The following is a 10,987-nucleotide window of genomic DNA, read 5'->3' as shown; positions in this document are numbered from 1 at the left end:
GTGTTGGGGATATAACTACTAAGGGTAAACCGCCCGGAGGGGCTGGTTCACCCTCAACTACATTGAAGCCCGTAAAGACCCAGAAGATGGCGCTTTACTGATGAAGTTTAGAGGCCCAGAGCCCAAAGGCAGATTAGGGCCCATAGTAGTAAACCGCTATGATTGTATGACTTGTATTGTAAGTTGGGTAAGGGGAGACCGAGCCGGACACTTGTATGAGCCGGCCTCGGGACTCTGTAAACCGGCCGGGCGTCAACCTATGTATATAAAGGGACGACCCGGCAGCGGTTCAGGGACAAGAAACAACAACTCGAGACCCAGGCAAAGCGTATTTGCTCCCTGGTCATCGAAACCCAATCAATTCCATCACAACTAGACGTAGGCTTTTACCTTCATTAAAGGGGCCGAACTAGTATAGAACTCTTGTGTCCTTTGTCCGGTTTAACCCCTTCAAGCTAACCAGTCGTGATGGCTCCATGACTAAGTCCTTTCATGAGGACATCTGACGTGTTAATTCCACGATAGTTGGCGCCCACCGTGGGGCTATTGCATGATGGTTTTGAGTTCTTGAAGGGCAGCTTTGAAGGACTTAAAGGGTACGCGGTTGGCCGGATGACCAAGAGTCGTCGCGGCAAGCTCTACATCGACGATAAAGGATGGGGCCCCGAGGACGTCTCAATCGAGTATGGGTACCGGGTCCCCTTTGGTGGAATTCATGTCTTCATCGGCAAGATCGGCGAACCGGGCCCTGAGCCGGACATCTGCACCGACCTCGTCGAGACGGCTCAGCGTGCAAGTCCTGCCTGGATTAAGCCCGCCATGAAGCGTGCGTTCTATGATGTGTCCATGGGATCAGATCTGAACCGGTGTCTGAAGATGAGATGGCCGTTTATTCTGACGGCGAGTCATCCACTGGTGAAACCGAGTCCCTGTACCAAATTCATGATGGTGTTTCGAAGGATATTCCAATGGCAACAGTATTCCGGACCTCTTTGAACCGCCGAGTCGGGTTGCTATTTTCATGGCCGGAATACAGCCCACCTTGCAGTCTTCCTCTACAACAGCAATGAATTCTGCATCAGCGGCCGCGGCAGGATGCCCGGTGCGCCGACCAGCTCAAGTTCTCTCTGGTTTGATGGATGCCTGGGCGACCTTGTTAACCACGGCAGTTACCCCGGAGACACAGGACCAACATAATTCGGAGGTTACCAAGCTAAAGGACCAGATAACACAGGTTAAGGAGGACCTGGCAGCTGAGGATGCTAGGATGGCTGAAGAACGGGCCGCTTTGGATGCCAGTCACAACAGATCTAGGAGCAGAATTCCCGGCTCATGTTGGATCAGAACGCATCAAACGATGTAATGCGAAGGAAGTACCGATCGCGTATGCAGTCGGTCTTCAAAGGACTAAATCTCTTTAATACGTCGGGGGCTGGGCCGAGTAATCCGGCAGCTGCAATCCAGACCGACGCGCCTGGGGCGGCACCGGATCAACCACGGATGATGGATCCGCCTCGTCGAACGGATAACCCACCACAATACGTAACAACACCACCGGGTCACTTTTCTAGGCCTTTGGATAACATGATTGCTGCAGCATCTCGCCTGGTAGCTATTCCAATGGAGGGCGATTCACTGGCAGCGGTTGAGACGCGGCAGGCGAGGGATCTTCTTCAAACCACTGTTGTGCAGCAGCAGGCTTACTCTTATAGTCGAGACAGAATTCATTCAACCCCCCGGCCGAGCAAAAGCTATAGCAGGCACATAGATGAGCCGGAGGTGTCTAGCAGTGCACGGAGCCGTAATGCCCCTCAAGGACCCAATCCGGCGCATGGTGAGGCAAATGCTCAGGATGTGGTGGATAATGGCAGAGCATGAAGGGAGGCCGCTTTAGCAGCACAATATGCGGGTCGTTATCAACCCGCCCCGGTTCAGCCAGCGGCGTCAATAGACCGAGGCACCGGCCTTGCCTTCAGTTCTTTGGGAGTGTCGTGTCTTATTGCGGCTCTCCGTAATGTGCGACTGCATAAGGATTTCAAGTGTCCACATAAGGTGCCTAATTACACCGCTGATCAGCCACCTGAGGCGTGGGTTGAAAGTTATGAGATGGCAATGGAGATGCTGGATGTGGATGAAGCGGCCTGTGCAAAATACTTCACGATGATGTTGGAAGGGACATCCCGTACTTGGTTGAAGAACCTTCCAGCCAACTCCGTCGAGTCATGAGACCAGTTGAAGGCCCGGTTTATAGCCAATTTCAAAGATACGTGTAAATAGCCTATGTCCATTGTGGATCTGGATGCCTGTGTTCAAGGGGACAACTCATTGGGTGCGTCGGGTTTCAGAAGTTTTGCATTCGTCAGACCGGACTAATGCTGGCCAGGCGATCATAACGCTGGAGCGTAATTGTCGGTTTAAGTCAGTGAAGATGAAGTTGGGACGGCTCAAACGCCACTGCAATGACATGGGAACACTTATGGCTGCCTTGGTTAAATATGTCGATTCTGATAATACCAAGGATCCCGATTCTGATGAGGAGAAACCAGAGAAGGGAAAGAAGAACAGCGGTGCAAAGGGACAGCATCACAACCAAGGGGGCCATGGGAATAATGGTAAGCGCAAAGCAGATAATTCAGATCTTGTGGCTAACACCAATATGCAGCATCGTAAAAGTAAACCGCCCTAGCGCGATGGAGGTATGAATCTGGAGCGTCTGTTAAACCAGCCCTGCCCAAAGCACGGGACCAAGGAGGCCCGTACCACACATCTTTGGAAAGATTGTTATATTATGAAGGAGTTCAAGAACTCTGATCTCTTCTGGTATGATCAGGGTCCGTCGGGCGGCTCAGGTCCAGGTTTTCATGGTGGCGGCGGTTCAAACTCTGGATTTCAGAATAATCAGGGCAACCAGAACAACCAAGGTGGTAATTACCAACAGAATAATCAAGGGAATCAGCAGCAGTCAGGTTATCAAAGTCACCCCAAGCAGTTGAATGGTGGGCAGTATCATGTGTTCACTACTAGTCTGTGCATGCGCGATCAGAAACTTCACAAGAGGGCAGTTAATGATGTTGAACCGGCAGTGCCATATTATTTGCGGTGGTCCGAGCAGCCCATTGTGTGGAGCAGAGAGGATCATCCGCCCCGGGTTGACAATCCGGGTCATCTAGCTTTGGTGGTGGCACCTCAGGTGGGAGGTTATAAATTTACCAAAGTTCTGATGGATGGAGGGAGCAGTATTAACATCCTGTACTATGAGACTTTCCGTCGCATGGGGTTGACAGACAAGAGTCTTAGACTGTCAAACACTGTTTTTCATGGTGTTGTACCAGGTAAATCAGCATATCATGTTGGCAAGATCGCTTTGGAGGTGGTGTTTGGACATGAGCATGATTCCAGGTCTGAAACATTGACCTTTGAAGTGGTGAAAATCCAGAGCCCATATCACGCACTGTTTGGATGGCCGACTTACGCAAAATTCATGGCGAGGCCCTGCTATATCTATTTACAGCTCAAAATGTCGGGTCATAAGGGGACCATCACAGTACACGGAAGTCAAAAGATTGCTTTGGATTGTGAGGAAGGTGATGTGGCCTATGTTGAGTCGGTTTGTGCTATAGAGGAGCTGAATTTCTATAAAGACAATGTTGATCCGGCAAGCATGACCCCTCTGAAGAAGCCCACCACTGAGCATGACCCGACCCAGAAGTTCAAACCGGCTGATGAGACTAAACTTGTTGATTTTGTTCCTGGCGATTCATCCAAACAGTTTAGCATCAGCACCAATTTGGATCCAAAATAGGAAAGCACGCTCATCGAGTTCATCCGTGAGAACTGGGACATTTTTGCATGGAAGCCTTTTGACATGCCGGGTGTACCGAGGGAACTCGCTGAGCACACTCTCAATATTGACCCCAAGTTTAAACCGGTCAAGCAGTTTCTCCGCCGCTTTAACAAGGAAAGATGCAAGGCCATTGGTGAAGAGGTAGCCAGGCTATTGGCTGCTGGGTTTATCGTCGAAGTATTTCACCTTGAGTGATTGGCTAATTCGGTGCTCGTTCTTAAGAAAAACAGCACTTGGTGCATGTGTGTGGACTACACAGATTTGAACAAGGCTTGTCCGGCCGATCCTTTTACTCTCCCGCGTATTCATCAGATCATTGATGCGACGGCGGGTTGTGAGCGTCTGAGTTTCTTAGATGCTTATTCAGGTTATCATCAAATCAAAATGGCAGTTAAGGACCAGGAGAAGACAGCCTTCATCACTCCCTTTGGAGCCTTCTGCTATATTTCTATGCCCTTTGCGCTCAAGAGTGCCCAGGCAACTTATGAGCGCTGTGTGCAAAATTGTCTTCACACTCAGATTGGGTGCAATGTTCATGCCTATGTGGATGACATTGTAGTCAAATCCAGGAAAAAGGAGACACTGATAGATGATCTCAAGGAGACCTTTGACAATCTTCGGGTTTATAAGATGATGCTTAATCCGGACAAGTGTGTTTTCGGTGTTCTGGCAAGCAAGCTATTGGGCTTTCTGGTGTCCAACAGAGGCATTGAGGCTAATCCAGAAAAGATCAAAGAGATTACGTCCTTGGCTAAACCGAAGTGCATCAATGATGTTCAGCGTCTGGCGGGTCGAATTGCAGCCCTTAGCTGGTTTATCAGCCGCTTGGGAGAAAAGGCAATTCCTTTATCGGATGTTGAAGACGACAGTCGATTTCGCCTGGAGTGACGCAGCCAATGCGGCGTTTGAGGACTTGAAGTGGCAGTTGGCCGAACCGCCGGTCCTTGCTGCTCCAGTTGACAAGGAACCCGTGTTATTGTACGTGGCTGCTAATGCCCGTGCGGTCAGTGTGGCAATTGTGGTTGATCGCAAGGAGGCTGGGAAGGAATATTCGGTTCAACAGCCGGTTTACTATATCAGTGAAGTACTAATTGAGTCAAAACAGCGATATCTGCATTGGCAGAAGCTGGTATATGGGGTTTTTATGGCAAGTCGGAAGCTCAAGCAATACTTTCTAGGCTATCCCATCATAGTGGTTAGTTCTGCTCCTTTGAGCGACATAATTCAGAACAAGGAAGCAACTGGCCGGGTTGCAAAGTGGGCAATTGAGCTTGGTCCACATGGGTTGAAGTATATGCCTCGAACGGCCATCAAATCTCAGGCGCTTGTTGACTTCATCAATGATTGGACCGAGTTACAGGCACCAAAGGACAAACTGGATAATACATACTGGACTATTCATTTTGATGGATCCAGGCAATTGGAAGGCTCGGGGGCTGGAGTTGTCCTTACTTCCCCTCGAGGTGATAAAATTTGTTATGTTCTCCGCTTAATGTTTCCTTGTACTAACAATGCAGCTGAGTACGAGGCCTTACTCCACGGTCTCCGTGTGGCCAAGGAAATGAACTTAAGCCGGGTTCACTGTTTTGGAGATTCTGATTTGGTGGCTCAACAAGTTTCTGGTACTTGGGATTCTAAGGATCCACTCATGGCGGCTTACAGACGTGAGGTGGATATTGTGGCAGGTCACTTTAAAGGTTATCAAGTTGAGCACATTGACCGGCGCAAAAACGAAGCAATAGATGCTTTAAGTCGGCTGGGATCTCAGCGTAAACCGGTACCACCCAATACCTTTTTAGATATCTTGCATAACCCATCTGTTAAATTGCCTACAGAGGAGGATTTAGTTGTTCCTGATCTGGAGGCCAAGTTGGTAGCCGCTTTACATGTAATTCCGGATTGGACGGTTCCATACTTGGCGTATATGAACCGGGGCGAGCTACCAGATGATGAGGTTTTAGCCAGACAGATAATCCGGCGATCCAAGTCCATGGTTATTCACAATGGCGAGTTACACCATTGGAGTGTTTCAGGCGTATTCCAATATTGTGTTTCTCCTGAAGAAGGGCAAGAGATTCTATGTGAAATCCATGAAGGGGGCTGTGGTCACCATGCCAGCTCAAAATCCCTGGTGGCTAAAGCTTTTCGTCATGGGTTTTATTGGTTGACAGCTCATGCTGATGCGGAGGATCTGGTAAAACGGTGTGATGCTTATCAAAAAATTTCACGCCGAGCTCATGTTCCGGCTCAAGAGCTACGGATGATTCCTATCACTTGGTCATTTGCTACTTGGGGGCTTGATATGGTGGGACCTTTTAAGCGCTCTAAGGACAAGAAGACCCACCTATTGGTGGCGGTTGACAAGTTCACTAAATGGGTTGAAGCGGAACCCGTCAGCAAGTGTGACGCAGCCACGGCGGTTCAATTTCTCAAAAAGATCATCTTCCATTTTGGCTTTCCACACAGCATCATCACAGATAATGGCACGAACCTTTCTAAAGGTGAGATGGAGGAATTTTGTCAACGAGAGGACATCAGGCTTGATGTAGCGTCCGTGGCTCACTCCAAGTCTAATGGTCAAGCGGAGAGAGCTAATCAAGAAATCTTGAAGGGTATCAAGCCCCAACTTATAATTCCTTTGAAGCGGACGCCGGGTTGTTGGGTGGAAGAATTACCATCTGTGTTATGGAGTATAAACACCACACCAAACCGATCTACAGATTATACACCTTTATTCATGGTTTACGGGGCAGAGGCCATCCTCCCAAGTGATATTCGTCATGACTTGCCCCGGGTTGCCAATTATGTTAAAGCGGACAATGAGCAAGCACGCCAAGAGGCGCTAGACCTGTTAGATGAGAAACATGACATGGGTTTGGCTCGTTCGGCGGTTTATCAGCAAGACCTGTGGCGTTATCACAGCCGCCGGGTTAAGACAAGAACCTTTCAAGAAGGCGACTTAGTGCTCCGGCTCATCCAGGATCAGACCGATATGCACAAGTTATCCCCACCTTGGGAAGGGCCCTTTGTGGTCAGCAAGAATCTGCACAACAGATCATACTACCTCATCGACGTTCGAGACAACTCACGCAGTTCTGAGGAGGAGACCCAGCGGCCATGGAACATAGCTCTCCTTCGGCCTTACTACACTTGAGCCATAGGCTTTTCTTATGTACATATTTTGACAATGTATATATTATGATCAATATAATAAACCGGCATCCTTGCTATAAGCAGGGTCTTTGCTATTTTCTTCAAATATCTCTTCATTACATGGGGGCTTCCGCTAACAAAGCGGAGTTCTACCTTGTTAAACCGACTATCATGCCACAAAACAGCTTGGGAGCTTCACACCCAAGGGGCCAAAGAGAGTCTGGATGCTATGCACAGCTCAAACATAGGCAACCAATGAGCACAACTCACAAAGTTACTTGGGGGCTCTTTGTGCACTGCGACAAAGAGTTTGAAAGGACCCTTGTAACATGATATCAAGCACGGCTTGGAAGCCTGGTGTATTCACCTAAAACCCCGGGTTAACCTGCCTTCATCCAGTAAGCCACTCCTATCCAGGTAATCCTGGCATGACCCACCGGACGTTTGACAAGTCAATCTTTTAAAGACCCTGAACTTGTCAAAGTTAAAATGATGATTGGTTAGTTGGAGGCCCATCTTAAAAGGCTTTGCAAAATGGTTTAACTCAGCGGCCTGGCAGCCCATGAAAAGCCTCGAATTTGGGCCTGGCAGCCCTTGAAAAGCCTCGACTACATGGTTTTTGTTTGTTTTTTTGCCAAGTTTTTTACGCTTTGATAAGTTTATGTTGAACCAGTGTCCATTGACCCGGTGTGGCTTTTCAGTCATCATATTAACCCGGTGTTTGTTAACCCTGTTGGCTTTCAACTATAAGTTGTCGGACCATCTTCATTCTTAAACTGGTGTTTCATAACCCGGTCTGGCTTTGAATATATGTCGCCAATATGATCATCTGGTGTTCATCGTAACCCGGTATGACTTATTCAACACCAGCATGGCATGGTGAGAACTATCAAACGCTCAAAGTATTGGGTTTTCACCCTTACTACAACCAAGTTGGTATACCAATAAGACTATCACAGGTATGATCAATTTTTATATAAAGCTTGGCGATCTACCAGGTTTTTCTTTTGGGTATTATGACCCATCCGGCGGTAAACCGCCTGGACAGATTTTCTGTTATGCAGGTATAAGGATAGCATAATGTCATAAAGATATATAAGCCAGCACTACAATTATCATGGCGGATCAAACGCAGTTATATCTCAGTGCACGATGGCAGTCGATCAAAATGTTTCAACTAGCCTATTGCAAGGCGCTTTGAAGCCCAAAATAATGATTGTTCTTTACACAAGCACAGTTTGGGAGCATCAACCCAGTTGCCGGATTAAGATTCGTCACCAGGTTGATGAGAAGTTGATGGATCATCTGGCGTCGGTTCACCCTCCTCCTCCCCACCCAGTGGCTGGAAGTCAACGGTGGTCCAGTCAATCTAGGTTAAAGCCTGAAATACAGCCTCTTCACTTATAAGATTGGACGGTTCAACATCAGGGGCGTAAGTGTGCTTACGGATTGGCGGGATAAGGTTCTGCATTTCTGTCATAGTCGTGTCAACCCGCTGGTTATTTTCATCATAAAAGGACCGATGAACAGTCAAGTTAGCCTCTTCAGCCAGTTGGCTTGACATTGGACGCATCTCCTTTGTGAGGGCTTTGAGGGCTTCATTGTCAAATGCTGACCCATCTGCTTGTTCATCCGGAAAGCACTTGGCGATGTCAATTGGATCCAAGTCAGATATCCAAGCTTTGGCCTGCGTCAGTGCCAGCAAAGCGCCAGCCCTGGCAGCAGATCACTTCACCTCTTCTATCTGCACTAGCGTCATGGATAACCTTGCTAGTGTGTCCTTGATCAATGTTGGTGCCGGTTTAATGTATGAGACTATGCAAATAACCCGTTGGGCACCAGTATATAGTTGCTCTATCAACGTATATGCTTCCTTCAGTTTCATCCGCATATCAGAGCCCAGATGAGCAACATGGCTACCTATAACGGTTCAAGACTTTCATGTTAAACCGACAATTTCAGAAATGGTCATTCAAGAAATTTAGACAAGGATATTTACCAAATATTGCAGAAGTCATGGAATTTACTTGGAGCTTCAACCTAGTTAGTTCATCCGCCACCGGTTTAAGAGCTGATTCGGCGTCTTCAGCCCGCTTCAACAAAGCAGCCTTTTCGGTTTCCCAGCTGGCACGTTCGCTCTTGAACCCTTCTTTCAGTTGTTCCATGGCAGTCAAAGCGATTTTAAGTTCATCCTTGGCCTTGGAAGTATCTGATTGCTGAGACTTGATATTCTCTTGAAGATCGGCAATCTTGGAGCCTTTGTTGTTTATATTGGCCTGCAAAGATCAGATAATGATGATATTTTTTTCTTAAAGTCCCAAGCACACAACCAGTTATACACTTGGCACTTGGGGGCTAATGCGGAATGCTTTTTCCTACTTTAAAGTCTCAAGGCTCAATACAAGTATGAATCTTGGGACTTGGGGGCTAATGTGTATTTGATCAACAAGTATAAAGGCAAAGGAATTGGTAAACTGAAGTTCACAACATGAAGTCCCGGTTCACCTTGATAAGGTTAAACCGGCCCTTGGGGGCTACTCAATTGAAGCATTCCTTATTCACAAGTCCCGGCTTTATCTTCAAGAGACAAGCCGGCACTTGGGGGCTACAATGGAGATATACAAAATAAGCAAGATTACAGGGTTTGGAAGATAACCTCATAACGTTCCTTCATCATGTTCACCAAACCGGCCTCATAGTCCCGGTTTGTGTACAGGCAGTGTAAGAAGCCGGAATGAAGCTCTTGGGCAGAGAAGTTAACATAGCTAGATAAATCTATCTTCTCTTTTCCCTTGCCCATAGCAGCAAATTCTTCCTTGGCGGTATGCTTTGATAAGACGACCGGATTGCCAGGGCTGGTATGAGCTGTACCGATGATGATAACATCGTCATCGCCACCTTTTGATGGACTTGGCGGATTGACGGTATCCCTGGCTGGGCTTGGCGTATTGGCAGCTGGGCTCGGCGGATCAGCAGCCGGACTTGGAGGAGTAGCATGAGGGCTTGATGGATCAACGTGACTGGCCGGGTCAGCTTCCAGCGGATTAGCTTCAGTGTTCTCACCTTGTGGAGCGGAATCATCCTTGACATCAGTATTTCTACCGGCACCCTCAGGGGCCCTCTCCGGTTCAACTTCACCAATGGGGGTACTGGTTTTGGCCTTCTTGCTCAGTCGGGCTTTGGCACTGCGATATCAATACAAAGATTAGCACGGTACACTGAAATATGAAGGAAAAAGATGAAGGGCATACTTACCCAGGGACGGTTTTAAGGGGAGGCGGCTGAGTGGTTGATGAACCGCCAGACGAATTGGAAGACCCCTGATAATTTGGATCAGATGGATTAAGTGGGTATCGGAAGCAACCCTTCAAAGGATAATTTTTTTTGGGAGAACAAGAAACCTCTGGACGATGCTTCCGGGTTGGTGTATCCGGTAAACCGGAAGAAGTGACTTGCTGGCCGTTGTGCCGGGTTGTGCGACGCCTTCAGGTTGATGTGTCTTCAAAGAAAATTTTGGTTCCAAATAAGGAAGAGGGTGAGAGTATTTTACTTTCCGAACTGCATGACGATATTTTTGAACCGGCACATGATCTGAACCGAAGGAAAGGGAGATTACCTCAACATGATCAGCACGACTGGCTTCCGCATCATCCTGGGAATAGTCATTGTCAATAAGGTGTATGAAAAAGGAACCAAGGGAGTCAAGTCGTACCTCTTGATCCGATTCATCAACGTCTTCTGGCGGATCAGAAGACTCGGCGGTTTTCTTCTTGGCTGCTCTTTTTGTAACCTTGCTTTTCACACGAGGAGCCCTTGCCGGTTTATCTTGAGTTTTCCTTTTCCAGAAAGAGCTATTGGCCTGTTAAAATAAACAAAGGATTATTATAACATTGTTAAAGCAGAGGCGGATCAACAAGCGTAAATGTTAAAGTTTTTACCGTTGGCGGTTTGTTGGGGTATAGAAAGGGCGCAGCCCAGTTTGGCTGCATG

The sequence above is a fragment of the Triticum aestivum genome, chromosome 2B, assembly GCF_018294505.1.
Source record: "Triticum aestivum cultivar Chinese Spring chromosome 2B, IWGSC CS RefSeq v2.1, whole genome shotgun sequence".
In the NCBI taxonomy this organism is placed as follows: Eukaryota; Viridiplantae; Streptophyta; class Magnoliopsida; order Poales; family Poaceae; genus Triticum; species Triticum aestivum.
Note: the sequence above shows the minus strand (reverse complement) of the source record.